The sequence below is a fragment of the Vigna unguiculata genome, unplaced genomic scaffold (genome assembly GCF_037176805.1).
Source record: "Vigna unguiculata cultivar grain cowpea cultivar isolate G323 ecotype 2 unplaced genomic scaffold, ASM3717680v1 ptg000143l, whole genome shotgun sequence".
NCBI classification, from domain to species: domain Eukaryota; kingdom Viridiplantae; phylum Streptophyta; class Magnoliopsida; order Fabales; family Fabaceae; genus Vigna; species Vigna unguiculata.
In genome coordinates this window covers 52,501-65,221 of record NW_028196785.1, presented here as the reverse complement: position 1 = coordinate 65,221, position 12,721 = coordinate 52,501, and the positions used below count along the sequence as shown (strand labels likewise).

Genomic DNA, 12,721 nt, shown 5'->3' with positions numbered 1-12,721 from the left:
TTTATACCCCTCGATGAATTATTTGCGGTATAATATACATTATTGTAATTTGTATACAAGAAGAATCAAATCGAATTTGACAAATTGAGTTTTAAAATTATGAAACATAAGTTTTTGGAATTGGATCTATAATCCGAATTTTTTGAGTATTACTAAAGGATCTATGGAGAGAAATATACAAAGTTTCTTTCTAATCGTAACTAAATCTTCCATTTTTTTGCATAGTAAAAATTGAAGCAAAATAGCTATTAAACGATTCTTTTAGTTTACTAGAGACATCGACATTTTTTTAGCTCGACGGAAATTTTCTTCTTTTCCTAAAGATTTTCTGAAATAGAAATAGAGAACGAAGTAACTAGAAAAAAAACATAGATTGTTAGAATATTGCTCTTCTAGAGGGATCATCTAAAAAGCAAGATATTTGAAACCTATTCATACAAAAAGGCTGACATAGATGTTATGGGTCAATTTTTTTTATTGTCCATCTCTTCATTCCGTAAAGGAGCCGAATGAAACAAAAGTTTCACGTTCAGTTTTGAATTAGAGACGTTAAATCAAAATGATGAATCAACGTCGACTATAACCCTTAGCCTTCCAAGCTAACGATGCGGGTTCGATTCCCGCTACCCGCTTCTATTTTATTCTATTTAAATCTATCTTTTTTCTTCGAGAATGAATCTAGAATTCTTAAAGAATTTGTCAATTCTTCATTTTCATTTCTTAATTTAGTTTTAGTTATATATATTCAATTATATTCAATTGATTTTTCTTTTTTATTTTTTTTTTCTTTTATTCTAAATATTTGATTTATTTTATTTTTATAATTTCTAGAATTCTTTATATTTGTTTGATTCTTTAATCTTTTTAATAAGGTTTAGTTAAAAAGGTTAAAGAATCAAATATAAAATAGAAGCGTCCATTGTCTAATGGATAGGACAGAGGTCTTCTAAACCTTAGGTATAGGTTCAAATCCTATTGGACGCAAGTTGTTTGCATATCTAATTTCAACCTTGTCCTTCTATTTTTTTTGATTTATTACATTTTGATTCGAATTCATTATATATAATATTCAAATGAAATAAAAACATATTAAAAGATACTAATTATAAAAATTGGAAAATTGAATTACAAAATTATTTAATGATTCATCAATTTTTTTCTACTTGTTCCTGGAATAAAAAGAGTTCCATCTGTTCTTTAATAGCGTCCTTTAAAAGGGCTTCTGCTTCCCCAGTGAATGTCTTGGTAGAAGATATGATTTCTTTGAATTGAGGTTTATTCGTCTTTAAGTAAGCACGTAACTCAACAAGAAATTTCCTTACCTGTCCAATTTCTAATGAATCAAGATAACCATTCGTTCCGGTATAAATAGTTACTATCTGTTCTTCCACAGTAAGAGGAGCTGATTGGGATTGTTTAAGCAACTCGCGCAATCGTTGACCTCTTGCTAATTGATTTTGAGTAGCTTTATCTAGATCAGAAGCGAATTGTGCAAAAGCTTCTAATTCTGCGAATTGTGCTAATTCCAATTTTAATTTACCAGCTACTTGTTTCATGGCTTTGATTTGAGCCGCCGATCCAACTCTGGAAACTGAAATACCAACATTAATAGCGGGTCTTATTCCAGCATTGAATAGATCGGCCGATAAGAATATTTGGCCATCTGTAATGGAAATTACATTCGTAGGAATATAAGCTGAAACATCTCCCGATTGAGTTTCAACTATTGGTAAAGCAGTCATACTTCCTTCGCCTAACTGAGAACTTAATTTAGCGGCTCTTTCCAAAAGACGCGAATGTAAATAAAAAACATCCCCTGGATAAGCTTCGCGACCTGGTGGTCTTCGTAATAGAAGAGACATTTGCCGATAAGCCTGTGCTTGTTTGGAGAGATCGTCATAAATGATTAAAGTGTGACGTTCACGGTACATAAAATATTCAGCCAGAGCTGCTCCTGTATAAGGCGCGAGGTATTGTAATGTAGCTGGAGAATCCGCTGTTTCAGCTACTACAATAGTGTATTCCATTGCTCCTCTTTCTTGTAAGGTAGTCACCACTTGAGCCACAGAAGATGCTTTTTGACCAACAGCTACATAAACACATATTACATTTTGTCCCTGTTGATTGAGAATTGTATCTGTGGCTACTGCTGTTTTACCTGTTTGTCTATCTCCAATAATTAATTCTCGCTGGCCCCGTCCTATGGGGATCATCGAATCAATAGCAATAAGTCCTGTTTGGAGAGGCTCATATACCGAACGTCTTGAAATAATACCGGGAGCGGGAGATTCTATTAATCGAGATTCCGAAGCTGAAATTTCTCCTCGACCGTCAATTGGTTTAGCCAGGGCATTTATAACACGACTCAAATAAGCTTCACTTACAGGTATCTGAGCAATTCTTCCTGTTGCTTTTACTGAACTTCCCTCTTGTATCAGCAAACCATCACCCATTAATACAACACCAACATTTTTTGATTCCAAATTCAAAGCAATGCCTATAGTACCTTCTTCAAATTCCACCAATTCACCCGCCATTACTTCATCAAGACCATAAATACGAGCAATACCATCGCCTACTTGAAGTACGGTACCAGTATTTACAATTTTTACTTCTGTATTATATTGCTCAATGCGTTCACGGATAATTTTACTAATTTCATCTGCACGAATGGTTACCATGAAAATATCTTAAATTTATTTTTTATAAGAAAAAAATGATGCCTATACTCTATTGTATAATAGAAAGCCTAATCAGTTATTTTTTTATTTCATCATCCCAAACATGCCAATATTAGCACTAACAGTACGTAAATGTAACTCGTTGTTCAAGCAACTATTTAGAGTTCCTAGAGCTCCCTGTAAGGCTTGTTGTAAAACCCGCTGTCGAACTTGATTAATAACTCTTTGTTGTTCAAAATCAATAGCTTCGTTTTTGTAATTTTCTAATTGTTCCAAAGTCGTATAAATTGAATTAATTAAATTCAATTTTTCTCGTTTGATCTCAGAATAGCCATTCACCCGAAACAGATCTGCTTCTGTTTCAACTTTCCTTAAGCGGGCCTGGGCTTTTTCGAGCTGTTCAATGGCGTTTTCCTGTAATTCTTCTGAGTTTCGAATAGTTCTCCAGATTTTCTGTTTTCGATTATCTAATAAATCACGTAATGAAAGTAGACTCTCTTTCCATCCATTTCAAAATGTCTATGATCTCTTCCCGAACCAAACATGAATCTTTCGATTCATTTGGCTCTCACACTCAATTACTTATCGGAAATTTACCAATTTTTTATGTAATGAGCCTATCCTCTCTTCTCTATTCAAAGTGAAAACAATTACCAATATAAGACTAGAATATTCGGAGGACTCTTTTGACCAAACAAATATATGTCAACAAAGTTGTTTTTTTATTCAAATCCAAAGACTTCTTTTGAATTTATACATAGGTCATCCATCGATTACGCATCGTACAAAGGGGAGGTTTAAATTCACCCGTTTTTTATTTCTCGCCATAAATAGGATTCAAGCCATTTTTTTTATCGACATGAGTGTTTTATATCGAAAAAAAATCGAATAATTTTTTTGAAACCGTTTCCTTTCTGTATTAATATAGCGGTAGAAAGAGTACTACACTGCGTATAGACTTCAAACTCTTTTTAACCATGGTAATAGTCCAAAATTTTTGGTAAATAGAGAATCAAAGTGGATTACCAATAAAGCGCGAAATGCTATGGTTCTTTAAGATTTTTCTTAATTTATTCAAAAAAGAAAATGAATTCAGAAGTAATTCGCGGGATTCTGCACATTTTCTTAATTCTAACTAAACTAAAAAGTGCAGTTTGGTTAAATCCAATTTATTCTTTGAAATAAACAACTCGCACACACTCCCTTTCCAAAAAAAACCAGTAGACCTAACACTACACTAAGATTTATTGGATTTGTTGCTAAAATATCGGTATTAAACACGAAACTTCCGGCGGATGGCCAGGAGCCCAAACAAAGGAAAGAATCGGTTATATTTTTCATATGATCTCATCTCCTCTTATGAATAGACTAATTATCTTTCTAATATTCCTATTAGATAGATAATATAATAATCTAATTGGAATATATAATTATAGAATTTGATATAATTTGGATTGGTCAATCAATTGGAAGATTCCCTAAAAGAATGATACTTCTTAGAATTAGATACCAGTTCTTTTATCAATTGCAAAATCTATCTAGTTTGAACACTTTCAAAAAATTATCTTAAAAGAAATAAAATAAAAGAGGGGTTCATTGGACTAAACAAAAAGAAGAAAGAGGGTGAATAAGTATGTGAATACCTTTCAATTAGTCCTTCTCCTGTGTTCTTATCCGAACAGATAAAGAATTGTAGGAGTGAATTATTAATATAATTCGAAAAAGGAAGTCCACATATGTATTTTTATCTTTTTAGGATTAAACAAAAGGATTAGCAAATAAAAGTGCTAATGCTACAACCAGCCCGTAAATTGTTAAAGCTTCCATAAAAGCCAGACTAAGTAATAAAGTACCCCGTATTTTTCCCTCTGCCTCTGGTTGTCGTGCAATCCCCTCTACAGCTTGCCCTGCGGCAGTGCCTTGACCAACCCCAGGTCCAATAGAAGCAAGCCCTACGGCCAATCCAGCAGCAATAACAGAAGCGGCAGAAATAATTGGATTCATGAGAATTTCCTCGTAACCTACATATAAAAGAAAGAAATAGTTAATGATATAATCGACTAATAAATTCTGACTTCATTTTTCAATTACCAAGACTTTTTCAGTTAAAGTAATTAATAAAAATAAGAATTAAAAATTGAAAATAATAGTTATTAAACGAATTACTTCGAGATTTCTTTTTTCGTCTCGAACTACATAGTTTTGGGGGTGAATCTGTATAATCTTTGTTCTTCTCTTACCTTAATTTTGGAATCATTCTTTGAATTCTTCGTTTTTTTATACAATTTCTTTAGTTTTTTAATTTTCAATTCACAATTAGAGCTGAAACGCAAGGACTTTGCTTTTCTATCCCTATAGAAATTGACAGTAATAGCGAGGCCTTTTTTATATAGAAAAGATTAGTTATTTCAGATATATGGTTAGTTCATATAAAACTAGTTCATCTATAATATCATATCACATATACATAGGTTTCTTCTATGCTGTAAACTAATTTTCTTTGTGTTTTAGATTCAATCGAAATTGAAATTCATTCTTTGAAACCTAAAAAACCTTGACTGATCCCCTCACTTCTATTTTTTTTATCATGTTTTTTTTTAAGCTCCCCTTCCCTCTTTTCTTATTCTCTTATCCCATATGGATACAATCAATCTAAATAAATTCATTCGATTTCATTAATGTTTCAAAGAAATATAGGAAATTGGGTGATCTAAATGTTTTTAATTATCTTTTGATCAATTGTTGAATTAAATGTGAATCAAACGAGAATCTACTAACATTCTATATAGTATCTTTTTATCACACATTGTAAACGTAAATATCATACAGAATTCTAATTCTAGCTATTCATTTTTTTTGAATATCCAAACTAATATATACTAATCGAATAGATCTATCTATATCTATCTATATATCTATAGATAGATGTTTATTTTGTAGATTCTATTGAGCCACAATATATGTGTGGCAAGCTAAACAAAAAAGACTATTTTTGAGAAAACTAGTCAATGATGGCCTTCAATGGATTCACCTATATAAGCCGCAGCTAAAGTAGCAAAAATGAGAGCTTGAATACCGCTTGTGAATAATCCAAGGAACATGACAGGTATAGGAACTACTAAAGGTACTAAAGAAACAAGAACAACAACTACTAATTCATCAGCTAATATATTTCCGAAAAGTCGAAAACTAAGGGATAAGGGTTTTGTGAAATCTTCTAATATGTTAATCGGTAAAAGGATTGGAGTTGGTTGGATGTATTTACTAAAATAAGCTAATCCTTTTTTTGAAAGACCCGCATAGAAATATGCAACTGATGTAAGTAAAGCTAATGCAACGGTAGTATTTATATCATTTGTGGGTGCAGCTAACTCCCCATGAGGTAATTGGATGATTTTCCAAGGTAAAAGAGCCCCTGACCAATTAGAAACAAAAATAAATAGAAACAAAGTTCCAATAAAAGGAACCCACGGACCATATTCTTCTCCAATCTGAGTTTTGCTCACGTCTCGAATGAATTCAAGAACATATTCAAATAAATTCTGACCGAAAGTGGGAATGGTTTGCAGATTTCGAATAACTAGAATGGCTGAAACCAATAAGATAGCAATTACAACCCAAGAAGTAATAAGTACTTGGGCATGTACTAGGAAACCCCCTATTTGCCAATAGAAATGTTGACCTACTTCCACAGCAGATATATCGTATAATCTTTTTAATGTGTTGATAGAGCATAATAAAACATTCATATTGTCCTGTCCTCTAAAAAAAGAAGTTGAAAAAAGGGAATTATTTTTATTCAAACATCTCCTTTCCCTTTTGATTTGTCTACTTTCATTTTTGATTTTGAATACCGATACTAATTACATAAAATTTTTGTTTGTTTTCTATTTTCATTTTTGTGCAATTTCTTACTAGTATAGTAAGCGATTCCATAAATCTATGAACCCCTCGAAGCAAATTCAAGAATTTTTTATCTTATTATTAATCAAGAATTTCGTATATATCTAGACCGACCCTCACAAATTGCAAAAACTAATTTGTTAAGAATTAATCGAATTGAGGCTATAGCATCATCATTAGCTGGAATTGAAATATCAGCGAGGTCCGGGTCACTATTTGTATCAATTAAACAAATTGTTGGAATTTCCAAAGTTATACATTCTCGAAGAGCCGTATATTCTTCTTGTTGATCGACGATTATTACAATATCTGGTAAGCCCTTCATATATTTAATGCCGCCAAGATATGTTTCCAATTGAGCTAATTGTCTCTTCAATATAGCGGCATCTTTTTTTGGAAAACTATGAAATCTCCCCGTCTTTTGTTGCATTCTCAAGTCCCTGAACTTTTGAAGTCGTGTTTTTGTAGTATACCAATTCGTTAACATACCGCCGAGCCATTTTTTATTAACATAATGACACCGAGCTCTTATTGCAGCCCGCGCTACTGAATCAGCTGCTTTTTTTTTTGTACCAACAATTAAGAATTGTTTTCCCCCACTTGCTGCATCAAAAACTAAATCACAAGATTCTGATAAAAACCGAGCAGTTCTAATAAGATTTGTAATATGAATACCCTTACGCTTTGCAGAAATATAAGGTGACATTTTAGGATTCCATTTTCTAGTACCGTGGCCAAAATGAACACCAGCTTCCATCATCTCTTCCAAAATTATGTTCCAATATCTTTTTGTCATTTATAATTATCCCCACACTTTTCTTTCATTTCCAAATAGAAATTAGATCAATTTTTTGAAATGAAAGAAAGAGACCCAGTATACTGAAATAGAAAAAAATAAGTGTTCCGAAGGAACCTTCTCTTCTACTGAAAATTTGCCGTTGATAAAAAAAAGATCGGGCCATTTTTTCTATTTCATTGAATATGATTCGTTTATTTATTATGTTTCTTTTATTATACAAAATATATACAAAATAAAGTGACCGGAGATGAATACGACCTTAAGAATCATTATTTTAGGAATTCTTAAATCCTAGATTATTTTGATGTATCACATAAATTCTTTTTTTTGTTTCCGGGGTAATCTTGTTATATTGCCTTTGCTTTGAACGGTATATTATTCTTTTGAATCCAGTACCAACTGGCATCATTCCCCCTAAAACAACGTTCTCTTTCAGACCTTTCAACCAATCTATGCGACCCCGGAGAGCGGCTTTTGATAAAACTCTAGCAGTTTCTTGAAAACTTGCTTCAGATATGAAACTTTGAGTATTCAAAGATGTTTTTGTTATCCCCAATAATAGAACTCGATAGCAGATCGACTCTTCTAAGGAACGCCCAGCTCGTTCGGCCCGCAACAATCCAATTAGTTCGCCAGGCAAAAAAACATTAGACATTCCATCTTCTGAAACCAATACTTTTGATGTTATTTGACGCACAATAATTTCTATATGTCTATTATGAATGTGAACTCCCTGGGATCGATAAACTTTTTGAATTTGATTAACCAAAGAAATACGACTTTGCGCTATAGTTAGCTCAGCACTAATGAAGAATCCCCAAGGAATGCCAAGAATTCTTGTTATACGCCCATTCCAAGTATCCACTCTCTTTTCTAGGTTTATGGATATTGAATCAATCGAACGAACTTCCAATACCTGTTCTACTTTTGGAAGACCTTGTGTTATATCACCTGATCTCGATTTTTGATATATAAATGTAACTAATATATCTCCTTCAGAAAGTATTTCTCCATAATGACCATGAACAGTTGTTCCAGGAGTCGCCAAATAAGGGTTAGCCGATCTTATTCCTACAGAATCCATTTGAACAGTTAGAATTTGACCCGATTTAAGGTGTGGTTCATTTTTCGTTTGAACTATACATACATTTTCGCAAATAAATTGACCAAGACTTATTATGGGAAACGTTTTTTTTTCACAATAATTATGATGGAAAAAATGCCAATTCAAATAGAATGGATTTAAAAGGATGTTACTAGATAGATCAGATTTATAAATGATCTCGTTTTCGTCTATTAAATAATATTTTAATACTTGAAAAGTTTCTTTTAATTTGTCAAGTTGCCCGTTTTTATTTATCGAGATCTGATTATTAGTAATTAAAAGGTAAAAATAAAAATGGGCAACTTGAAGGGCTATTCCTAAAGGACCTAACGAATTTTGAATTGGAATCAGAGGATCTCTTTGAATTGGATTTATTTCTTCTTTTATCCCATTGTAATATTTTCCATCGTGGAATGATCGTATTTGAAAACAATTCGATGATGACAAAATTATTAAAGATCGGCATTTCTCATTTCTATTCAACAACATATGAATAGTTCCATGATTTTGACTAAGTGATTGTTGAACTTTTTCCCTCGGATCTATAAAAAAAAATGGATTGATGTTGGTCCAGTCCGACTCATTATCCAAGATAAATCTTGAACCGAGCGGATCTTTCCTTTTTCTTATATATGAAATATGGGATTTTCCTAAGTCCATTTTTAAGAAATATCTAACCAAACCTTTTATACTTAGTTCAACAAAAGAAGCATGCCCTTTTTCGATAGAAGACAATTTTTTGTCTTGATCCCAATTTAAGACTAAACAAGTCCGAACTAATTGAATACTTGTATTAGAATTAGAAATTCCCCGAATTGATTTTCCATTTCCAGAAAGAATATAATGAATAATTTGAAGTTCCAAATTATCTCTTTCTTGTAACATATCTTGGGAAAAAAATTGGATTAAATTGATCCTATCTTCTATTTCATATAAAATGACCGGTCGAACCAAAACAAAATACTTTTTTTTCATAATTGTGATCCATTGAGCATAGATCCAATTTTTCATTTTTTTTTTTGATCCTTTTGAATTTTTTTTTACCGTTCTCGGTGGTATCAACATGGCACTGTGCCGGGATATCTTATCCATTTCTCCGGGAAAATAGATATTCCCGGAAAATATTTTTAATTGAATCTTTTTTTTTTTCTTCTCCAATCGAACCAACCCGCTTACTTGACTTCTTATATTTACAGTGATTGGTGTATCTACTTCAATAATACTATTGTTCCGTACCATTATGGAAGAAAATTCTGGTAAAATATACACTTCTTCGGGAATGAAAAAAAATTGATCTACTTTAATTTGGTATTTTGTCTTAAATTCTTGAATTCCTGGATACTCGATTAAAAAATCCTCTTTTTTAAAAATGTAATTTATATCAATAGTCCTATATTTAGTAATACCCGAGCTCTGTGTTCGGTATTGAGGATCATCGAAATAAGCAAAAATACTATTTCTACGAAAAATACCATGGATTGGTATTTCAATCGAGATACTGGAATCTAACATTAGTGCTTTGTCTCGTTCTTGAATCGATTGGAATTGAAATGGAATAATGAATCGATTTCTCCGCCTCTTTGCTAATAAATCCGTAGTATCGTGAAAAATAGCAGGATGTGTAAAATGACAATGATCTTTACATAGGATTTGATTATTTTTTGAATAATCTGAAATCCTTCTTTCTTTTTTTTCAGAAGGAGTGAAACGAAACAAATTATGTCTTACTTTATTATTACTTGCTAAATGGTTACAAATATCTCTTTCTCCTGTAGAAAGATAATGAATGTTCAATTGATCTTGATCTTTTCGGGTTGAAAAAGAGACTGAAGCGGATCTGTCTGATTTTCCTGATAAAATCCATAAATGACTTGTTTTTGGTAAGATATGGACATTACTATATTTAAATTCTGATGCATGATACACATCCGTACTCCAATGCATTTCTCCTTCTAAGTCAGAATAAACATGTTTTCGAACTTTTTCTTTTAAATTAAAAGTATATGTTCCTGCGAGAATCTCGGCAATCACTTGTTCTGATTTTACATATTGATTATTTTGAACTAATAGAAAACTTTTTGGTGGAATAGTCACATTATGTATAATGTCACCATTTTCAATACTAACATACAAGTCTATATAACATAGAAAAGCAGGATGCCCGTGACGTGTACGTGTAGGATGAACCAAATCCTCATTGAATTTAATTTTTCCATTATAAGGTGCTCGCACCTGTTCGGCAGTCCCCCCTGTGAATACTCCGCCAGTATGAAAAGTTCTTAATGTTAATTGAGTGCCCGGTTCTCCAATGGATTGGCCCGCAATAATACCTACAGCTTCTCCTAATTCCACCAAGTGACCTTGAGTAGGACTTTGACCATAACACAATCGACAGATCCAAGATGTATTCCTACAGGTAAAAGGAGTTCGTATAGATATTGGTTGTGTTTGAAAGGTTTTCAATCGATTGAAAAGTCCAATTCCAATATCTTGATTTCTAATGGCAATGCATCGTGAACCTCTGTATATATCGTCTGCTAATACACGACCAATTAATGTTTGTGTCCAACTACTTTCCGGCATCGTTTCATTCTGGGTATTTACTGAAATTCCTCGAATGGTACCACAATCTGTTCGACGTATAACAATATGTTGAACCACTTCAACAAGTCTACGTGTAAGATATCCAGCATCTGATGTTCGTACAGCAGTATCTACAACCCCTTTACGAGCTCCGTAGCAAGAAATTATATATTCTGTTAAAGATAGCCCTTCGCGTAAATTGCTTTGAATAGGTAAATCAATCATTTGTCCTTGTGGATCCGACATTAATCCTCTCATACCTACTAATTGGTGTACTTGAGATGCATTTCCTCTAGCTCCCGAAAAGGACATTATATGGACTGGATTAAAAGGATCGGTCATTCTAAAATTAGGATTCATTTCTTGTCGAAAATATTCACTTGTAGCATACCATATCTCAATGGATTGGCGTAATTTTTCTACTGCATGTACATTTCCATAATGATGCTGTTTTTCCAAAATCAAATTTTGGTGTTCAGCATCTCGGACTAGCCATCCTTTCGAAGGTATTGTTAAAAGGTCATCAATTCCTAATGAAATGGATGTAGCCGTAGCTTGGCGGAATCCCAGAGTCTTGACTTGATCCAGGATATGTGATGTATATGCCATTCCGAAGTGATCTATTAATCTGCTAATAAGTCGTTTAATGGCAGTTCCACCTATCACTTTATTGTGAAACATTAGATTGGTCCGTTCTGCCATAAGTACCTCCCTATTCCACTCAGTGGGATTCATTCAGTTCAACAATGGATTTGAGTCAATGATTGAAAAACTGCCTTTTCTTTATCTTAATTTGTGTAGAAATTGAGAAATTAAAAAACTAAGATCCTTGTTAAATGTTAAATCATGAAGATTTGAATTTACACCAGTATCATAAATTTGTTTATCTTAGATACAACCATCTATATGATTAGATACCATATGAATAGGCTCGGCAAAAACCTTGTACAGCTTCTTCGATTTCTCGATAAAAAGAAATATGACCTACGTTGGTTCGAATGTAAATAGAACGAATTTGTTTTTTTGTACTTCTTACTACTAGATAATGCCCATAAATTTCATGATAGGTGCCTAAAGATTCATAGTGAACTTCGATAGGAACTTCTCTTGACGAAATAATGCGTAGATCTAGTCGCCACCGGAGCCACAAAGGACTATCGAAGGTTATTCTTTTCTGTTGATAAGCTCCAATTGCATCATAGGAATTCCAAAAAAAAGGTTCTTTTTTTTTCGTATACTTATAGTTTTTTTGGGGAATTCTTTCATTTTTCAAATTTCTGCAATTACGTGGATTATACCTATTTGAAGAAATACCCCGACGATTCCCATTCGTTAATATGTAAAGTCCAATAAGCATATCTTGAGTTGGTACAGAAATTGGATCCGCGATAGCTGGAGACAAGAGGTTTGTATGAGAAAACATAAGTAAACGTGCTTCTGCTTGAGCTTCTAAGGATAAAGGCACATGAACAGCCATTTGATCGCCATCAAAGTCTGCATTGAATCCCTTACAAACTAATGGATGCAAACAAATAGCACGCCCCTCTACTAAAATGGGTTGGAATGCCTGTATACCTAATCTATGCAGAGTAGGTGCTCTATTTAGCAATACGGGATGTCCCTGCATAACTTCTTGAAGTATTTCCCATA

General features: G+C 32.9%; 1 non-coding gene across 1 annotated transcript; it reads left to right on the top strand.

Moving 5' to 3' along the window:
• The first annotated feature begins 912 nt into the window (after positions 1-912).
• Positions 913-984, top strand: TRNAR-UCU (transfer RNA arginine (anticodon UCU)). The gene has a single exon. It is a non-coding gene; the product is annotated as a tRNA-Arg (tRNA).
• The last annotated feature ends 11,737 nt before the right edge of the window (positions 985-12,721 follow it).